A 22,255-nucleotide genomic window follows, 5' to 3' on the forward strand; every position below is an offset into this window, starting at 1 on the left:
CCAAAAGCCTAACAGGGTTCCGAAAATTTTTCTGGGTCCATTTTTTGGTTGGAAAAACTGGAAAATACCAAAAGGTGGCAAAGCTTTAAAAAAAAATTGTTCAGGGGACAGAATTCAAATCAGCTGTATACCTAATCTTGCAGCTTTGATCTCTCTTCCCATCAGTCCCTACCATACAGTATCTCAACACCTTTTGATGTTGGATCAAAAGAAAAGGAGCAGCCTTTTCTCTGCTCATGGTTTTGGCTTGTCATGCTGCCCCCTTAAACACCCTCCCCACTTCTCTGCACACAATTAATCCTCCTCCCCCCCGAACAATTATCCAGGATTTTGCCTTCATTGGGCTATACGTTCTCCGGGGCCTGTTTGTATAAATCAGCAGCAATAGCTAAGTATTTTGTAATAATTGGCTAGCAGCTGGTGCTAATCCAATTTGCTGGGCCAGACTCCAATTAGTCATACCGGTGTAAACCTGGAGTAAATCCACCGGCTTCTACAGAGATACACCAAATCCACCCCTGTTTGGGGGAGACCGGAATGTGGCGCAGTGCGTCTAGATCCCCATTCTCCGATGAGCTGAACACACGAATGTTTGTGTCACTTGCTCCCATTGCCACATGTTGCATACTAAGTGGGCTGCCATGTTCCGAGTGGCAGGATGGGTGGAGTGTATGCAAGAGGCACAAAAAAGGCGAGCAAATTCATTCCAGACCCAGAAAGACAGACAAGGAGATCCGACTCCCAAGGGCCCTCTGCTCTAACCACTGAGCCAGCTCCTTTCAGCAGATAAAAGCTGATGTCCCCATAGCTCAGACAGGTTCAGAAACATGAGGGAGCCTGCAGTACAACCGGGAAGCAAAGCATTCTGGGATTTCTGCTCTTCTCTTTCCAGCCCCTGAAGGAAATTAAAGCTATCGAATGTTTTCTGCACCGCTCGCCTCTGGGCTGGCATGGAGCCAGCAACAACAATGAGAAAGCTTTGGAGGGGACTCCTTGGCTCATGATCCATCTCTGGACGGGGTCCTCCCCCCGCCCACATGCTTTGGATTTTTTTTAAAAATTAAGTAAGTTTGCTTAAATTCAGCACACACGGAATCAAGGAACTAATAGCACCAAGTACCTCCCCCCCCATCCCATGATACCACAGAAGCATCCGTAGTCCTGACAAGCCACATCCTCCCCTGCCAGCTGCACACCTCTCCCAAGCAGGTCCTGCCAACTGAGCTCATCCGAGACCAGCAAACTCTTTGAACTGAAGCTCAGCACCAGAAGGGCCTGGTTTGCTGTTGCCCCATGTCCCCTGCTGCCGTTGATGCCGGCGCAAAGCAGGCATGCAACGTGACATTCGGAGTCAGCAGCGCTCTGACAGCTGTGCTTCGCAAGTGACAACACCGAGCTTGGAGCAGCAGTGAATTGGGCCCCAAGTGTGATCTTCTCCAGGGAACGCACAGTGAGACAGGTTTCCGAGGAGCCGCCGTGTTAGTCTGTATCCACAAAAAGAAAAGGAGGACTTGTGGCACCTTAGAGACTAACCAATTTATTTGAGCATCAGCTTTCGTGAGCTACAGCTCACTTCATCGGATGCATGCAGCGGAAAATACAGTGGGGCGATTTATATACATAGAGAACAGGAAACAATGGGTGTTACCACACACACTGTAACGAGAGTGAGCTATTACCAGCAGGAGAGTGGGGGTGGGGGGGGGAACCTTTTGTAGTGATAATCAAGGTGGGCCATTTCCAGCAGTTGACAAGAACATCTGAGGAACAGTGAGGGGGAGGGGGGAAGGAATAAACATGGGGAAATAGTTTTACTTTGTGTAATGACCCATCCACTCCCAGTCTTTATTCAAGCCTAAGTTAAGTGTATCCAGTTTGCAAATTAATTCCAATTCAGCAGTCTCTCATTGGAGTCTGTTTCTGAAGTTTTTTTTGTTGAAGAATTGTCACTTTTAGGTCTGTAATCGAGTGACCAAAGAGATTGAAGTGTTCTCCAACTGGTTTTTGAATGTTATAATTCTTGATGTCTGATTTGTGTCCATTTATTCTTTTACGTAGAGACTGTCCGGTTTGACCAATGTACATGGCAGAGAGGCATTGCTGGCACATGATGGCATATATCACATTGGTAGATATGTAGGTGAACGAGCCTCTGATAGTGTGGCTGATGTGATTAGGCCCTATGATGGTGTCCCCTGAATAGATATGTGGACACAGTTGGCAATGGGCTTTGTTGCAAGGATAGGTTCTTGGGTTAGTAGTTCTGTGTGGTGTGTGGTTGCTGGTGAGTATTTTCTTCAGGTTGGGGGGCTATCTGTAAGCGAGGACTGGCCTGTCTCCTGAGATCTGTGAGAGTGATAGGTAGTCCTTCAGGATAGGTTGTATATCCTTGATGATGCGTTGGAGAGGTTTTAGTTGGCAGCTGAAGGTGATAGCTAGTGGCATTCTGTTATTTTCCTTGTTGGGCCTGTCCTGTAGTAGGTGACTTCTGGGTACGCTATTGCTCTGTCAATCTGTTTCTTCACTTCAGCAGGTGGGTATTGTAGTTGTAAGAACGCTTGATAGAGATTTTGTAGGTGTTTGTCTCTGTCTGAGGGGTTGGAGCAAATGCGGTTGTATCCAGTGAGACACCTTCACCTTAATGCTGTGCCCCCCTCTCCCCTTAGGGGCTAGCAGGTCCATTTATTCTAAAGTGCATGAAGGAATAAATATCGCCTCCCTCTAAATGCTAATTTGCAGAGATGTGATGATGGTGGGGGTGATAAAGATTATTTTCATTGGTTCAAATGAAGCAAATAATCAGTGACAGTTGCATTCTTCAGACTGAAGCCTAACCCAGCTTGTTCTCCGATAACATCCTATCAAGAGAGGACACAGCGAGTATTTTATCCAAATTAATGTGTGTCCTGGCTCGGGCACAGCTTATGGCTTGTAATGAGCTCAGTCCTCATATGAGAACACTGCCAAAACAATAAATGGCATTTCGCATCCAACTGGGTGTCTGGACTGCCATGCACGAAAACAGTTTGGCTGCAAACTGACAGCCTGAGGGCTGAATTATCTTTACAAAGGTCGGGTGAAATTTCACACACCGACGCGAAATGCCAGTGGGACCCAGTGAGGGGGGAGTTACGCATCCCACTGCCCTCTACAGGCTGGAAGCAGAACTGCTCAACTGCGCGCATTGTGCTGTTCAGCGATCACTCAAGTGATCTGGCTCCAACTGATCGCGAATAAAAACCTCAGCTTCACAGAGTGGTAAGCTCAGCCCTTAAAGATGCAGTCCCCAAATATCACTAATGTAACACACAGTTACAAATACTTAGCACCAAGTGTCAGGGGGTTGTAGCCCTGCTCTGCAGTGCCCCCTTGTGATAAATCAAATGTGGGGGGAGGTAGCTCCCTTTTATGGACACCCAGCCAGCCAGTTAGCTATAAAATCTCTCTTAGTAGTTGTTCTCTACTTGCTCTACCTGTAAAGGGTTAAAAAGTCTCCCTGCATAGGTAAAAGAAAGGGAGTGGGTACCTGACCAAAAGAGCCAATAGGATGCCTAGAACCTTTTAAAATTGTGAAAAAAACTTCCACTTTGTCTGTCTGTGTTGTTCTCCCAGAGAGCAGAGACAGGGCTGGAATGATGCTGTAAAAAGCTTTGGGACAGGTATGAAAAATCATCACATCATACCTAGAAACTATTCATTTGAAACCACAGATATGTAAGTAGATCAGGAACTGTCTAGGAAGACGCGATTAGGTTTATCTCTTTTATTTCTTTATGGCTTGTGGACTCCTCTGTGCTAACCCCAAATGCTTTTGTTTTGCTTGTAACAATTAAGCTGGACCTCAAGAAAACCATTCTTGATGCTTAATGATTGTATTTGGTCTTTTTAAATCTAGCAATAGCCAAGTTTCCAGATGTATTTTCTTTCTTTTTGTTTTTAATAAAATTTACTTTTTTTTAAGAACAGGATTGAATGTTTGTGTCCTAAGAGGTTGTTTAATTAGCTGGTGGCAACAACTGATTTCCTTTGTTTTCTTTCTCAGCTCTTCCCTGGAGTGGGGGGTGAAAGGGCTTGAGGGTACCCCACAGGGAGGAATTCCCAAATGCGCCTTCCTGGGTTCTCAAAGGGGTTTTTGCACTTGAGTGGTGGCAGCATCTACCCATCCAAGGTCAGAGAGAAGCTGTGACCTTGGGAGTTTAATACCAGCCTGGAGTGACCAGTATTAATTTTTAGAATCCTTGCGGGCCCCCACCTTCTGCACTCGAAGTGTCAGAGTGGGGAATCAGCCCTGACTCCCGTACTGTTCACCAGTGGCTCCATGGCAATGTCATGTGGTTGCCTGCTCCCAGTGGTGCTTCAACACACCAGCAAGGCTGGGATCAGGGAACAAAACTCTCTTCTCAGGGCTGATTTATTGACACAACACAGGGCCTTTTCCCCACCTCTCAGCAGGACAAACTCAGTCTCTCCACTTGGGCAGATGCTGTTCTTCTTCCCCCGAGGTCATTCAGCACTGCACGTGCTCCAGCCTCCTCAGCTATTTCTTCAGCCCTCTTCCCTCTAGAGGGGTGGGGGATTCCCAGTCTCCCCAAAGCCTTGCCAGCCTGCCCCCATTCAGAGCTCAGCCTCCCTTAACCCACCAAACCCAAAACGCCAGCCTCATTGGCCACTTCCCAGCCCTTTCCATGCTAGGAGCTTCTCAAGACCCATCTCCTGGGCTACACTCTCACCCAGTTCCAGGCTGCTCCTCTGAGTCCTTCTTTGGGACAAACTATATATGGGAACTTCACCCACCACTGAAATGCAGCCACCTCTGAGGTGAAACACAGTAACTGTTCAAAAAAGTGCATAGGTCAGAAAGCGAGGAAGAGCACTAATATTTCAGGGAAAATGAAATTACCCAAGCAGCAAGTTAGCAGAGACGTGAACAATAACGCCCCATTTGAGCAAGAAATGCTATATGAACTTTAGTGACCTGTCTAATGATAGGTACTTGCAGTCATATTATTTCGCCACCAGATGTCTCTGTGCTGTCTTGGAGAATTCCCAAAAGGATATGGTCTCTGGTAAACAACTGTGACAAGGCTGGAACTGGAGACTCCTGGAAAGTCTGTTTACCATTTTGTTAGTGGTGCCCTTGTTTTTCTATGGACGTCTCCCACCCAAGCCCTGCTTGGTGTGTGAGAGGATCCCAGCACAAGGTGGTATCGCTGTCTGCTGTACAGTTTAGTGCAAAGACAGCCCCCCCCCACCTTCGGTGAGTGTAATATTGATGAAGTCCATAATAGTAACCATATCAGGCTGCATGGGGTAGATTCTCAGCAATTGAATGGAGCTACACAAGTGTATAGCAGCTGGTTTGTATGTTCATAGCACTGTGTAGATAGTAATTAGTTAAACTCCACAAGTGATCAGATTTTATAGATGGGGAAACTGAGGTAGAGGGATGAAGGCACTTTGCCTAAGGCTAGAGGTAGAACTAGAATCCAGGGGCACCTGACCCAGGCCTATATTCAGTTCACTAGCCCATGATGCTCAGTTTTTAAGGTCAGGCTTGACAAAGCCCTGGCTGGGATTATTTAACTGGGAATTGGTCCTGCTTCGAGCAGGGGGTTGGACTAGATGACCTTCTGGGGTCCCTTCCAACCCTGATATTCTATGATTCTATGATGCCTATCAGGATGAACTATGATTAGAGACCACTCCCCTCCCCTGTGCCTACCCTCCCCAGCCCCTGCAGTCCTGCAAGAAGGTAGGAACTCAGTTATTCCATAGACTCCGTCCTGCCGGGCATGTGGGGTTTTTAAACCAAAAGGACTATTTCATGCTCCTCACATGTCCAGTCAAACCAGCAGAAATTCTGAATACTCACAGCAAAGTGCTTGTGACCGAGAATCATCCACGGTAACGACCAGGGTCCATATGCAGTCAGACATCTCTGTTAGGTGTGACACACCCAGCTGTGAATGGGACACAGGGTGATTCTTAGGGGACTTAGGGTACGTCGTGTGTGTAAGTGACGCAGCGTGTGTAAGTGACGCAGCTACGGAGCTACAGCTGTTCTGCTCACTATTCATTCCAGCCCTGTGCTCCATCCTCCCGTCAGTGGGAAACATTACAGCGAGGTCCACTTTTAATACAACAACCTTTGTTCAGTAAGGAGGTGCCCTGTGTTTAAGGCTTTGCCTTTCTAGCTTCCAGCAGAGAATCCCATAAAGCAAGTAAATGATAATATTATTGTGGGGAAACTGAGGCATAGAGCGAGCATGTGACTTGCCCAAGGGCACTGGGCAAGTCAGTAGCAGAGCCAGGAACAAACCCCTAGGGCACTCACGCATGCAGCCTGTGCTGCTGGCCCATTTATAGACCCACTCTTTAGAGCTCCGCCCACCCTCTGATGTCACAGCCTCATTGCTGACCTTTACCCCACATAAGGGCAAGAAGGCCACTCTTGTCTAGTAGGGATTTTTTTCTAAATGCCTGTAGCACTCCAAAACGCTGCCCCCTTGTGGTGGTGCAGAGATGTGATGTTCCCCTTCAGTCATTTCAGCAGGATTAATACAAGAAGCCACTCCATGTCAATACAGAACCCTGCTAGTGTTTCCTGCTGGCAAGTGCTGAATGATAAAGAGAGAGCAACCCTGCTAAATGATTAGACGGTGGCTAATGGTAAGGTGGGTGGGATTTCAGAGAATCATTGTCAACCCCGACTGCCCTGCTCCAATGCTTGTCAACCATAGCTAGAATCATGGAAGTGGAGGGCTGGAAGGGGCCTCGAGACCTTACCTAGTCCATCCCCTGCAAAGAGGCAGGACCAAGCAAACCTATTATCCCTGGCAGGTGTTTCCACACCCTCCCTTGGAAGCCTGTTCCAGAACATAACTACCCTTAGATTTAGAAAGTTTTCCTAGTATCTGACCTCAAACCCCCATGCTGCAGATTAACCCCCTTACTTCTTGTCCTACCTTCAGTGGACATGGAGACCAATTGATCACCGTCCTCTTTATACCAGCCCTTAATGTTATCAGGGATGTTATCACATCCCCCCTCAGTCTTCTTTGCTCAGGACTAAACACGCCCAATTTTTTTAAACCTTTCTGCCCAGGTCAGGTTTTTCTAAAACTTTCCTCATTTTTCTTGCTCTCCTCTGGACACTCTCCTCTAGACTCTCTCCAGTTTGTCCACATCTTTCTTCAAGTGTGGCACTCAAAATTGGACCTTGTGCACCAGCTGAGGCCTCACCAGTGCTGAGTAGAACAGGACAATCACCTCCCATGTCTTACATATGACACTCCTGTTAATACCCCAGAATGATATTAGCCTTTTTCATAACTGCATCACATTGTTGCCTCATATTCAATTTGTGAGCCACTATATGGGGGTTGGACTAGATGACCTCCTGAAGTCCCTTCCAACCCAGATAGTCTATGATTCTATGAACTCCCAGCTCCTTTCAAGCAGCACTACAGCCTAGCCAGTTATTCCCCATTTTCTAGTTGTGTATTAGGTTTTTCCTTCCTAAGAAAAGGATGTTGCATTTGTGCTTATTGAATTTCATCTTCTTGTTTTCAGTTCTCCAGGTTGTCATGGTCGTTTTGAATTTGAATCCTGTCCTCCAAAGTTCTTGCAACCCCTCCCAGCTTGGGATCATCCACAAATTTTATATGTGTACTCTCCACTCCATGATCCAAGTCACTAATGAAAATACCAAATAGCATTCAATGATCTCAAAGCACCCTGTGACAGAGGGCAGGAATCATTGTGGACAAGGCTTTCTTCCGGCAACTAACGGAAGTTACTAGATTGCAGGCCCTGGTTCTCATGGGAGGCTTCAATCACCCTGATATCTGCTGGGAGAGCAATACAGTGGTGCACAGACAATCCAGGAAGTTTTTGGGAAGTGTAAGGGACAATTTCCTGGTGCAAGTGCTGGAGGAACCAACTAGGGGCAGAGCTCTTCTTGACCTGCTGCTCAGAAGCTGGGAAGAATTAGTAGGGGAAGCAAAAGTGGATGGGAACCTGGGAGGCAGTGACCATGAGATGGTCAAGTTCAGGATCCTGACACAAGGAAGAAAGTAGAGCAGCAGAATATGGACCCTGGGTTTCAGAAAAGCAGAATGACTCCCTCAGGGAACTGATGGGCAGGATCCCCTGGGAGAATAACATGAGGGGGAAAGGTTTCAGAGTAGCAGCCGTGTTAGTTTGTATCCACAAAAAGAATCATAGAATCATAGAATATCAGGGTTGGAAGGGACCCCAGAAGGTCATCTAGTCCAACCCCCTGCTCAAAGCAGGACCAATTCCCAGTTAAATCATCCCAGCCAGGGCTTTGTCAAGCCTGACCTTAAAAACCTCTAAGGAAGGAGATTCTACCACCTCCCTAGGTAACGCATTCCAGTGTTTCACCACCCTCTTAGTGAAAAAGTTTTTCCTAATATCCAATCTAAACCTCCCCCACTGCAACTTGAGACCATTACTCCTCGTTCTGTCATCTGCTACCATTGAGAACAGTCTAGAGCCATCCTCTTTGGAACCCCCTTTCAGGTAGTTGAAAGCAGCTATCAAATCCCCCCTCATTCTTCTCTTCTGCAGGCTAAACAATCCCAGCTCCCTCAGCCTCTCCTCATAACTCATGTGTTCCAGTCCCCTAATCATTTTTGTTGCCCTTCGCTGGACTCTCTCCAATTTATCCACATCCTTCTTGAAGTGTGGGGCCCAAAACTGGACACAGTACTCCAGATGAGGCCTCACCAATGTCGAATAGAGGGGAACGATCACGTCCCTCGATCTGCTCGCTATGCCCCTACTTATACATCCCAAAATGCCATTGGCCTTCTTGGCAACAAGGGCACACTGCTGACTCATATCCAGCTTCTTGTCCACTGTCACCCCTAGGTCCTTTTCCGCAGAACTGCTGCCGAGCCATTCGGTCCCTAGTCTGTAGCTGTGCATTGGGTTCTTCCGTCCTAAGTGCAGAAAAGGAGGACTTGTGGCACCTTAGAGACAAACACATTTATTTGAGCATAAGCTTTCATGAGCTACAGCTCACTTCATCGGATGCATTCAGTGGAAAAACTGTAACGAGAGTGATCAGGTCAGGTGAGCTATTACCAGCAGGAGAGCAGAGGGGAAAAAGCCTTTTATAGAACCATAAACTCACTGAACATTAAATCTCACCAAATGAGGGTAAATCCATCATCATCGTATCCACTCATCATATTCCACACCTGAGCATAGCCATTATATGAACAACATACCCCCATATCTCAATGTCTGTACTTTGACCCATTAACCTTTTGCCCCCAATCGGGGAGATGGAAGATTATGTATTCCTTGTGCCACCCGTTCCTAAACCGAATTTCTCACCCCTTGATAATCTGTACCTTATTCCCTGATAACCAGAAACTTCTATGCTTAAACTCTGTACCGTTTTCTTTTTACTTCAACATCATCTTAATAATCAAGGTGGGCTATTTCCAGCAGTTGACAAGAATGTCTGAGGAACAGTGGGGTAGAGGGGGGAGGAGGAATAAATATGGGGAAATAGTTTTACTTTGTGTAATGACCCATCCGCTCCCAGTCTTTATTCAAGCCTAAATTAATTGTATCCAGTTTGCAAATTAATTCCAATTCAGCAGTCTCTCATTGGAGTCTGTTTCTGAAGTTTTTTTGTTGAAGAATTGTCACTTTTAGGTTTGTAATCGAGTGACCAAAGAGATTGAAGTGTTCTCCAACTGGTTTTTGAACGTTATAATTCTTGACGTCTGATTTGTGTCCATTTATTCTTTTACGTAGAGACTGTCCAGTTTGGCCAATGTATATGGCAGAGGGGCATTGCTGGCACATGATGGCATATATCACATTGGTAGATGTGTAGGTGAACGAGCCTCTGATAGTGTGGCTGATGTGATTAGGCCCTACGATGGTGTCCCCTGAATAGATATGTGGACACAGTTGGCAACGGGCTTTGTTGCAAGGATAGGTTCCTGGGTTAGTGGTTCAGCATAACTTTGTCCTCACCCATAACTATTTCACATGGGAACAAAGTATACCTTCAAATCAGCGGCACTGCATGGCCCCACAATATGCCAACATTTTTATGGCTGACTTAGAACAACGCTTCCTCAGCTCTTGTCCCCTAATGCCCCTACTCTACTTGTGCTACATTGATGACATCTTCATCATCTGGACCCATGGAAAAGAAGCCCTTGAGGAATTCCACCATGATTTCAACAATTTCCATCCCAACATCAACCTCAGCCTGGGCCAGTCCACACAAGAGATCCACTTCCTGGACACTACGGTGCTAATAAGAGATGGTCACATAAACACCATGCTATACCGGAAACCTACTGACTGCTATGCCTACCTACATGCCTCCAGCTTTCATCCAGACCACACCACACGATCCATTGACTACAGCCAAGCTCTACAATACAACCTCATTTTCTCCAACCCCTCAGACAGAGACAAACACTTACAAGATCTCTATCAAGCGTTCTTACAACTACAATACCCGCCTGCTGAAGTGAAGAAACAGATTGACAGAGCCAGAAGAGTACCCAGAAGTTACCTACTACAGGACAGGCCCAACAAAGAAAATAACAGAACGCCACTAGCCATCACCTTTAGCCCCCAACTAAAACTTCTCCAAAGCACCATCAAGGATCTACAACCTATCCTGAAGGACGACCCATCACTCTCACAGATCTTGGGAAATAGGCCAGTCCTTGCTTACAGACAGCCCCCCAACCTGAAGCAAATACTCACCAGCAACCACACACCACACCACAGAACCACTAACCCAGGAACCTATCCTTGCAACAAAGCCAGTTGCCCACTGTGTCCACATATCTATTCAGGGGACACAATCATAGGGCCTAATCATCAGTAGCTCCATGTCTAGTTGGCTGCCGGTATCAAGTGGAGTGCCCCAAGGGTCGGTCCTCGGGCCGGTTTTGTTCAATATCTTCATTAATGATCTGGAGGATGGCGTGGATTGCACCCTCAGCAAGTTTGCAGATGACACTAAACTGGGAGGAAAGGTAGATATGCTGGAGGGTAGGCATAGGATACAGAGGGATCTAGACAAATTAGAGGATTGGGCCAAAAGAAATCTGATGAGGTTCAACAAGGACAAGTGCAGAGTCCTGCACTTAGGACAGAAGAATCCCATGCAGCGCTACAGACTAGGGACCGAATGGCTCGGCAGCAGTTCTGCAGAAAAGGACCTAAGGGTTACAGTGGATGAGAAGCTGGATATGAGTCAACAGTGTGCCCTTGTTGCCAGGAAGGCCAATGGCATTTTGGGCTGTATAAGTAGGGGCATTGCCAGCAGATCGAGGGACGTGATCGTTCCCCTCTAGTCGACATTGGTGAGGCCTCATCCGGAGTACTGTGTCCAGACTGGGGCCTCACACTACAAGAAGGATGTAAAAAAATTGGAAAATGTGCAGCGGAAGGCAACAAAAATGATTAGGGGACTGGAACACATGACTTATAAGGAGAGGCTGAGGGAACTGGGATTGTTTAGTCTGCGGAAGAGAAGAATGAGGGGGGATTTGATAGCTGCTTTCAACTACCTGAAAGGGGGTTCCAAAGAGGATGGATCTAGACTGTTCTCAGTGGTAGCAGATGACAGAATGAGGAGTAATGGTCTCAAGTTGCAGTGGGGGAGGCTTAGGTTGAATATTAGGAAAAACATTTTCACTAGGAGGGTGGTGAAGCACTGGAATGGGTTACCTAGGGAGGTAGTGGAATCTCCTTCCTTTGAGGTTTTTAAGGTCAGGCTTGACAAAGCCCTGGCTGGGATGTTTTAGTTGGGGATTAGTCCTGCTTTGAGCAGGGGTTGGACTAGATGACCTCCTGAGGTCCCTTCCAACCCTGATATTCTGTGATTCTATGATTGTCTCTGTTGTACAGATGCTAATACTGAGGCAGAGAGGCCCGGATTAAGGGGCCTGCCCAAGAAGAGCTGGGAATAGAATCAGTTCTTAGATACTGCTCTGCCTGGGGCTACAGGAAACCTGAGAAAGACAGAACAAAACCAGGCCCCATGATTTACTGTACTGTTGTGGACATTAGAGATGGATAAGCTTCATTAGATCATAGCTATTTCATCATCTTCTCCTGACCTGTACAAGAAAATTCCCTATGGTATAACCTCCAATGCTTTGCAATAACAGGCAAGGGGGGCATGGGGACCTTATGATTCAAGCACAAGCTTGGGAAGTAGGAAAGACTTGGATTCCATTCCTGCCTCTACTACCTGCAATTTGTGTAGCCTTGGGCATATCACTTACCCTGTAAAAGAGGGCAAATCCCAGCTTGCAGGTGGGTTCTGGGAGGTTGAGTTAACTCATGAATGCTTCAGAAGTGCTTTGCTGTCCTTTGACAGGAGATGCCATCGACATGTGAGATGTTTTCCCTTTCTAGTGTGAAATGACTTTGCGTGAGGAAGCGTAGCCTGGGGGACTTTAACACAGAGACCTCGTGGCTTTGGAGTGTGAGCTCCGTGAGGTGGGAGCTGTCCTTTTCTATGTTTGTATAGTGCCAAGCACAAGGGGGCCCTGGTCTGTGACAGGAGTCCTGGTGCTACCCCAATCATAAAAAGAACGGACTGGAGGGGAGTGGATAAGAGGCCAAGGAATGGGATTGGAGGGAAAATGGGCATGCGGAAATGTATGTATATGTGGGGGTAACCGATGGATCTGGGGACGATCTGATAGATTCGGAGATGGGGGTGGGCCCACTTTGAGACTTTAAGAAGAGGCATTAAAACACCAAATATAAATAATATAGAAATTTACCAAGGCTTTTTGTTCCTGCTGTGTTGGCAGATCCCGCAAGTCCTGAGCCGATCTCCTCCTTCCCAGCCTGGCGTAGGCAGCAAGGAGGGGAGCAGGGCTGGCCGGCTTGGAGCAGATGGCCTCAATCAAATCCAGTACGGTCCTGGAGACCCCGGGGTGTGTCAGGGCCAAGGACTCAGCGAGAGCTCTTTATTTTTGGCCCGGGTCTAGTAAACAGCTGGGGGCTGGGAGCCTTCTTATTTTGGTTACGTGGTTGGCCGTGTCTCCCTTGCTGTAGAGCTGTTTCTAAACCACCACCACAGAAGAACGCGGCGTTGAGAAGCAGGAATTCTTTTTGGCCTGCGTCTCTTATTCCTTGGCTTCCACGTGTCTCCTCAGGTGAAATTGCACAACGTCAGGGTGCCTTGCAATGGGGACTGGCAAAAGGGGCCGGCAATCATTCAGCTGGGGGCCTGGCCTGGCGCAATCTCACCTCAGGTGTCACACGGGAGCCAGCCACAGGCCCCGGACGGAGGTGTGGGAAGAGGGGACGCTGTTAATATGCCCCTGGGCTTCCAGCAGCATCTCCATGCCTGGCACCGTTACACCCCTTGCTAACTTGACTTCTGTGGGCCTGCGGGAATAGAAATGCCACAAAGACTAGTCGTGACCTTCGGCTCCTCAGGGGACAGGGTGCTAGCACGTGACTTAAAAGACCAGGGCCAGCGGCAGAGTCAGTGGAGGGCAATGGGGCAAAGACACTCGTGGGAGCCAGGGAAACGTCATCTAGCAGGGAGCAGTGGGGCAATGACGCACACAGGCCCACATCTGATTCCATCCAGCAGTGGGTAGTAGGACACACACACGCACAGATAAACACACACAAGCAATGTTCCCTCTAATTTTTGACAGGCTGTGTGCACAAAAAATTCCTTCTGTGCAAATTTCTGAGCTTCTGTGCAAATTTTTGTGTGCGCGGTGAGACGCGCACAGCTTAGAGGGAACAGTGCACACAAGCCTGATCCCATCCAGCGGGGGACAGCAGGACACACACACACGTCTGATCCCATCCAGCAGGGGACAACAGGACACACACACACATAACTGATTCCCTCCTGCCCCCAAGGAACCCTTGGAATTCAGCATGTTGTCCCAGCTAAGCCCTGCCCTGTTGCACGGTGGCAGACTCTGCAATGAACATGAGCAGTTGGAAGAATGCACTAACAGTTACCACTGGGGTCCTCACCCTGTGCTAACTGCCTCTAAGCATGGCTGATGTTATGGCCTCCTGCCAGCATTGCAAAATAGCCTTCAGACTGGCAATGGGGCACTGCTCCTAAAGCCTCGTTAGCACCCCACAAAATGCTAACGTTGCCTCCAGACAGGTACCTTTGGGGCAGCCCATTCTGAGTGCTTGGAGGAGAAGAGGCCTCATGCCACTGGCCTAAAAAGGAAACAGAGAGAGACTTTCTCCCCCCAGCCCCTCTCGGTATACAATACTGAGCGAGGTTTACGTGATGCCCGCAGTGCTTCTGGTTTTAATATGTATCTTTGCCTGGATCCCTTTAAGGAGTCCCTAGCTTTTGCTGAGAACAGCCTCCTTTACCTCCAGAATTTCTGGCAAGGACACAGCAGTATGCCTAATTCAGCTTCTACCCAGTACCTTGGCACCAGTGTCCCCAGCAAGATGGAATCAGATCAGTTCCTCTGTAGGTCTCTGTGCCGCACACCCATCCACTGACTCAGCTGCTGAAACTGTCCGTCCATGATAATTGCCCTTCCCTTTAATTGAGTTTCACCGCCTAGTTATTTAACCAGCCCCCAAACCTCCACAGGGCCCCCAATGGAGATGAGGAATATGGCATTGAATGGTCCCACCTTTATGTCTCCGGGGTTCAGTAGCTTTTCTTTCCCATGCCCTTCTAGAGGACAGTTCAAAATGGGGGTCATCCCCATTTCATGACAGTGCAGCCGTCATGGGGAAATCTTCTCCATCGTAAAAAATAAGAACGATTCAGGTAGGAGGTTCCCATCTGTATCTTGGTGGTCTGGTTACCGTCTCTGCTTTTGAAGATGGTTTCCTTTTACTAGGCTGGTACATTTCCTTCAACTTTCCCTGCGGTGACGATAAGGTGTCTTGATTCTACTTCGGGGGACAGATTGGCAACACCACCACCACCACCTGGGACCGAGCTCCCCTCTAGACATCAAATAAAGGGGTGGGTTTTCAGGCTTAGCCCCCAGGATCCTCCGTTGTGACGTTTATGGTTAGGTTCTCGAAGAACTCAGCACAAGGACGAGTGGAACATTTCCCACAGAACCCTTTTCTTGTTCTTTTTAATGTATCTATTTTGATGGCAAATGAACTGTTTGTTGCTATGGAAATTTCTGTGCAACCTATCCGTCATCAACCCGCTTTTTTCATGTTTTTGTTTTTAAAAAGGAAACGTGATTTTTTAGCCAGAATTATTTGGTTTTGGTTGCTGGGGGGGGAGGGGGGAGCAAATTTTCATTTTTTTGAATGAATAGTCAAAAAGATACATGCAGAAAAATGTCAGTGAAAATGAAAACATTTTGTTTTCACCCAAATTTTGCTTAGGGTAAAAAACAATCGTGACCAGCTCTGTGCAGAGCTCAGCACGTGGAGTGTCGATTTTGGAAATGCTTCCCTAATATCTTCCATACGCTCCAATGCATGTAGAATCCCAGAGGGACTTTATCATTGATTTTGGGTCTTGTCTGCTACCTGATGAGGCCTCTCTTCCCATCCTCTCCTGGTTGAGAGGGTTCTCCTTTCACAACCCCTGGCAGTTTTGCCAGCTGCCTTCATGGCAAAGACACAGAGGCGATGTGTGGCGGAGGCATAAGAATATGAGGACATAAGAACGGCCATACTGAGTTAGACCAGGGGTCCATCTAGCCCCATATCCTGTCTTCTGACAGCGGCCAATGCCAGGTGCCCCAGAGGGAATCAACAAAACAGGTCATCATCATGTGATCTATCCTCTGTCACTCATTCCCAGCTTCTGGCAAACAGAGACTGGGGACACCATCCCTGCCCATCCTGGCTAATAGCCACTGATGGACCTATCCTCCATTAATTTATCTAGTTATTTATTGAAGCCTGTTATAGTCTTGGCCTTCGCAACATCCTCTGGCAAGGAGTTCCACAGGTTGACTGTAGAGGGTCACCTGCCCCCTCCCCCGATTTGCTGCTTGGCTTGTACCGAGCATGCTCAGTAACACGGCTGAAGCTGGCTGCCCTCACTCTGCCCCCACCTCCACTATTGGCAGGCATGGGTCATCTCTGCAAAAGCAGCATGAAGGGCCGACGTTTAATTTGAGTCTTTCCCTTCCAATAATCTGCCTTCAGTTCTGAAGTTCCTGCCCCCACACTCCAACCATCCTCTCGACATTTTAGGGAAGGGAAAAATCACAGTGACTGGACAACTCCTGGAGAGCTGAGTGCATGTATTTGTCAGTCTGTTCCCTGCCCTGCTGATGAGAGGGGCTGGATTTGAGCAGCTTCCTTTTTTCACAAGGTGCAGTGTCCAAATGTTCCTCGAGGAATGGGGTTTAAGTGAGGCAACAGCACCCCCCTCGCTGAATCACAGGTTCAAGGTCTCCACACGGCTGGGTCAAATAGCTTCTCCCACCTGCCCTCTACCCCTCCATCTTCCTGCATCCCCAGCTGGTGTAAATCAACAAAGTGCACTGCAATCAATTGGGCCAGATCCCTAACTGGGGCAAATCAACCTCGCCCCATTGACTTCAATAGAGCTGTGTCATTTTCACCACTCAGGATCCGGTCTCCTGCAAAGTCCTGGAGGGAAAGGTAATTTTTAATGTTACAGAACCCCACCCCAACAGGTTTGGCAGCTAGTCTCTCTCCATAATCTGTTGTTTAAATGCGGGGGGAAGGACAATCTAAAACAAAACATGTTACATCTCCTGCATCAAGGAAGCCTGGGAGCCAATCATCATCCTTTGTGATTGGCTCCCAGGCTTCCTTTGTGCTGGAATAGACAGGATCCAGCAATTCCACACTGCACAGTACATTCCTAGGCTTAAACGAGGACAACGAACAAGAGCAGAGATTTCCCTGCACCTCTTATGGGAACTCGTTTGGAAGTTCCTGTAAGAGCCAGGGGGAAATTTCAACTTGCAATACACACAAAAGTTAGGGAGCTTGTCCTCTTGTTAGCCTCGTCATCCTGCATAGAACTTTATTTATTATTTGTATGACAATAGCACCAGGAGAGCCCAGCCAAGATTAGGGCACCATTGTGCTGGGCCCTGTACACACAGGTGCAGTGCTTCTCCTCAGCAACACAGGCTACTGCAAGCACGCCAGACCTGCCCTCCGCTCTCCACACTGGCTTCCTACAGAATATCAAATCCAGTTCAAGGTCTCAGTCCTTATCTTCAAAGAGCTCTGTGGCCTAGGCCAAGGTATGCAAAGAGCCTAAAGCTTTAGGATGAAGACCATGGTCAACAACTCTGTTCCTCTGGCACAATGGAACTCTACACCATAAGGGTAAACCTCGTCTGTGTGGGATGGGACTGGTCCTGGACTGCGGAATCAACTCACCCAGGAAGTAACGGCCATCATAAACTTCCCCACCTCCTTCTCCAAGTGCCAGGCACATTTCTTTGACCTGCCTTCTCTAACATAACCTTTATTGCAACAGGTGCATTTAAAAACAAAAACCCTATGAAAACAAGACCCAGCCCTGTGCCCACTTCTGCCCCCGGCAAGAAAATGAAAATTCATGGTGATCGGGGGAGGTCCTGGATGATTGGAAAAGGGCAAATATAGTACTCATATTTTAAAAAGGGAAGAAAGAGAACCCGGGGAACTATAGACAAGTCAGCCTCACTTCAGTCCCTGGCAAAATCATGAAGCAGGTCCTCAAGGAATCCATTTTGAAGCACTTGGAGGAGAGGAAGGTGATCAGGAACAGTCAACATGGATTCACCAAGGGCAAGTCATGCCTGACCAATCTGATTGCCTTCTATGATGAGATAACTGACTGTGGATATCGGGAAAGCAGTAGATGTGAGGTATCTTGACTTTAGCAAAACTTTTGATACGGTCTCTTAGGAGACGATCCAAAGTTGCATTAGGTCTTGACTTCATTTGGGATTAGCCCCAGTTCAGCCAATCAATGGCCCGCGACTGGTGCCAGTCCTGGCCATAGGCAAAGAAAGTGTCGATTTAGACTCGTTGAGCTCAAACCCAGTGTTGAGCAAGGTGTGAAACATCCCTTCCTCATTTTCACGCAGGGGGCAGCTACACCTGTTGTGACCAGCCATCGCTGTCCAAAGCGAGTCCAATCTACATCAAGTGATTTAGGAGCCTAAGTTCCATTTTCAAAATTGACTCAGGCACTTAGGAGCCTGATCCCAACTGACTTTCTGGGAGACTGAGATCCCTTTGGGGCGATTAAGTCCCTTTTGGAAGTTTTACCCTCAGTGACGCATCCGAGGTCACAAAAGGAATCAGTGTCAGAGCTGGGAATGGAACCCAGGGATCCAGCAGCCAAGTCCACTGCCTTCACCAAAAGACGACATTCCTCCCTGCTCTGGATGGGGGTCGCCCTGGTGCTGAAGGGACCCGGGAGCTGCTGTGTGTCTGCTCTGGGGAAAGCAATGGGGCTGGGGAGTTCTTCCAAATGCTTCCTGAACGACCCTCTGCATATTCTGGTCCCGCATCTCTCCTCAGACAAGCCCCGGTGTTACACCAAAGGGAAATGTGTCTCTCTGCATCCAAAGCCATCCTCTAATTACACAGGATATCGATCAGTTGCCCTGATACCATTGTGGTCACGAAGGCCATATCTACTATGGCAACGAGGGAACTCAAGTATCTAGGCAGCTGGTCTCTCCATGTAGCTGACGCAGCTCTGCTCCCTACAGGTTTATATTCTGGCGGGGGTGGGGGGGGCAGGATGAGATGAGAGGCAGGAGCTCTGCACCAGGAAAATGCCCCCAGACCTTCTCCCTTTCTCTTGATTTGTTTCACCTCTTCCTTCTAACCACTGCAAGACACACCTTCTCTTTCCCCCAACGCTCCCTGATTCAGCCTCTTTGAATGTGTCATTGGAAGAGCAGAGAGAGTCCCCTGGATAAACCTCAGCGAGTGTATTTATAGCCGTGGCACTGCGCTACCGGATGGCCTCCATGGCTTGAGCGTTATGGTTCTGATTACACTGCGGGGGCTTTTGTTTTCAAAAACACAGAACAAATATCTGTGGCCCACATGGCAGCCCTCGTTCCGCTCAGAGCCACTCCAAACCAGGCCAAAAGCTACGTTTTTTTGCTGTTTCCTGAACAAAACGTTCACTTTTTTTTCTCCTGCTCTCTCTCTCCAATTTTGATTGCTTCCTTTACACATTCATTTCATGACAAGCCTGTTTGTTGCTTTTGGCTACTGGGTCAGTGTTGGTGTGTGGAGGGGTTTACAATGGAGTCTCTGTTCCCACACTCGTCGTAACGTTGCCTTAAACAAGTGCCAGGTACAATCCAAATCTGTTCATCTCGCTTGTATTTCTATACACAAATGCATTAAAAAGCTGACGGGCTGATAATTGTTCTTGAGGTTTATTTGACATTCAAGGTTTCCTCAAACAGAACGAACCTTCCAGTTGAAAGATTTTAATATATATGTGTTTGGTTGGTTGGCAAAACCATTGCCAGACAACATTCCAACTAGAGTCCATAGTGTGGTCTATCAGACTTGAGCTCTGCAAGGCTGGAAGGGTCTCTCTCTTCCTATCAAACTAAGATGGTTTCGCTACCTGGGGTAACCCAGTTTGGTTTTTACATGCCTGTCTGGCTCACCCAAACACAGGCACATCTCTCCGCCGGAAAACCGCTCTCGTTGGGATCTGCGGAAGATGATGTTCTCAGAGACGGTGGATGAGAATCAGACTTGACAGCAGGCTGACTCCAAACTCAAGATCAGACTCCCCTCACAGCTGGGCTGGGATCAGTATCTGGACCAAGCATGGGAGCTGGCCTCTTCCATCTCTAGAATGGGCCAAACCAAATCCCCAGACTGAACGCCTCCACACTTTTGTGGTGTCCAAAATCTCAAGCTTGATCTCAGTTTTGTGGCTGGGCCTCCGTCTCGGTTTCTCTCCTTTCTTCCCAATCCCTGGTTTCACAGCCTTGGGGAGGCTGATCCCAGAGTTGTCCCAGCCTTGCACAATCCATCCGGTAGGACTCAGCGGCATTGGTGGGTTCCACCCTATAGAATTTCTCAGCCCCAGTGACAACTCCGCCACAGGGACCTTGCCCTATGGAATTCATCAGAGTTGTGAGAGCCTGGCCCATAGAACTCATTGCCCTCTGAGACCTCATGATGTAGAGCTCTCAGCCATGAAGGTACTCAGTGTAGAGCCTTTCAGTCTTGGTAGAGTACCCCTGTGGGCCTCTTTAGTCTTATTATCTGTATTACAGAAGTACCCGGATGTCCTAACTGAGATCACAGCCTCTTTGTGCTAGGTGCAGGACAGACCCAGAGTAAGAGATAGGGCCTGCCCTAAGGAGCTAACAGGCTAGAACAACTGGTGGGAGAAAGGGAGAAGTATTATGCCCATATTGTAAAAAGATAGAGTGATGAAGCGACTTGCCTGAGGTTGGGCAGGGAGTCCGAGCCAGAAATGGAACCCAGATCTCCCCATGTCCCAGACTGGTGCTTTAGCCACAAGACTTTCTATTCCCAACCTTGAAAGATTCCCTCCTCCATTTGTGATGTCCACTATTTTGGCCAAAAGAAAAGGAGTACTTGTGGCACCTTAGAGACTAACCAATTTATTTGACCATGAGCTTGAACCGGTGACCTCCAGAGTTAAGAAGCAAAAGCCACTACAAGCAAAGGCACCTGGCTGCTGCCACAATAGACTCACATCCTGTGTGACCCTGGCACAATGGGGGACACAAACACACTGGCCCCCACTTTTCTGTACAGAATTACCCTACAGTGCACTTAACCCCCATGCTGGCATTTTCCTGCCAACTCGGCGGCGAGAGGCAGGGGTATGCCACCATACAATGACTGTAGCTGGTCTGAGAGTTTCCTCAGCAGAGGTGGAGTGTCAACACACCCCAATGGGTAGCCTCAGAACTCCTGAGTCAAGTTCACACAGCTCAATCTCTCCCACCCATGTCTGTCCATGTGGGTTCAGGTCCCCTGAGTTCTGGAACCAAAGGAAACTACAAACAAAGGTAATTCCCACTGGAAAAACCCACTTTCCCTTCAGCCAGGTTCCAAGAGTGAGGGTGGGCTTTCCCCAGCCAAAAGCAAAGCGAGATAAGCCGGAGTCCTTCAACCAAGGCCAAAGTCAACAGAGGTTTTCCCTGGCTAAGTCCCTATACATGATGAAGCAAGTCCCTGACTCACATCCTGAGTGGTGCAGCACTTCTGGCCAGGTTGCAGTTTCCAGGAATGCTCCTCTGAAAATGCTCTCTGCCTGGGGGAAAGAGGTTTTGTTTGTCCCCACTACTAAAACTGCCGACCCAGAGCTCCCTTCTCCCTCTCGGCTTGTTCTACAGGCCTTTGAAATCAGCAGAAAAACTCCCTTTGACTTCAGTGGACTTTGGACCAGGCCCCACTATTTCTTCCCCTTAATAAGCCCCACCTGGAGGACTCCCCGTCCAGCTCAATAGCAGTGGCAACTTCTCCTCTCCTTCATGCCCTCTGGGAGCCGTTGTCCCTTTCTTGGCCAGGCTGGGCGTCTACATCCAATCCACTGCTACCCGGTTTGTTTCTTGCATCCAGCTGCTGTGTCTTGTCTGACATGTACATGGCAGGCTCTCTGGAGCACAGTCTATCTTCTTTGTTACTCGTCTATGCAGTGCCTGGCACCTTTGGGCCCTGATCAGTTTGATTGGGATTCTCACGATACACATAACAAATAAGAGAGATAATCATAAGACTAAACACTTTCTCCAGCTAAACGGAAAGGGAAAAAAGGGATGTTTTCAAATGAAAGCCTTAATACTTTACTTGCAAATGCTTTGATTGTTTCCTCTGCTTTTCTTTATCTTTAATAGAAGGTTAAAAGGATTTTTAATGATGTGTTTGCCATGGTACTAAGCAGGCTGACGTGTCCCCCGAACTTTGTTTAACACTGTTTAAGGCTGCACACCACCTGGGTGACATTAACACCCTTGGCACATATAGTCCATCGAAATGAATACAACAGGGTGCCCTGGCAGGGCAAGAAAGGCACGCTTGCACTGCTTTTTCATGCATGGCTCCTGGCCCAGGCAGTGCCGATAGGAACATTATGCTCGCCCACAAATGAAAGAAACGAAGAAGACAAATGATGGGAAAGGAGAAAACTCGCGCCAGTTCTGCCGAGTGCCCCGAGCCGGCGGGATTGTTTTATGGCCGAAGCAGGGTATGACTGATTGGATTTCCCATCGCTATTTTTCAGTGCCGAAGTGTGAGAGCCCCC

The sequence above is a fragment of the Lepidochelys olivacea genome (genome assembly GCF_965140295.1).
Source record: "Lepidochelys olivacea isolate rLepOli2 genome assembly, chromosome: 4".
Taxonomy (NCBI): domain Eukaryota; kingdom Metazoa; phylum Chordata; order Testudines; family Cheloniidae; genus Lepidochelys; species Lepidochelys olivacea.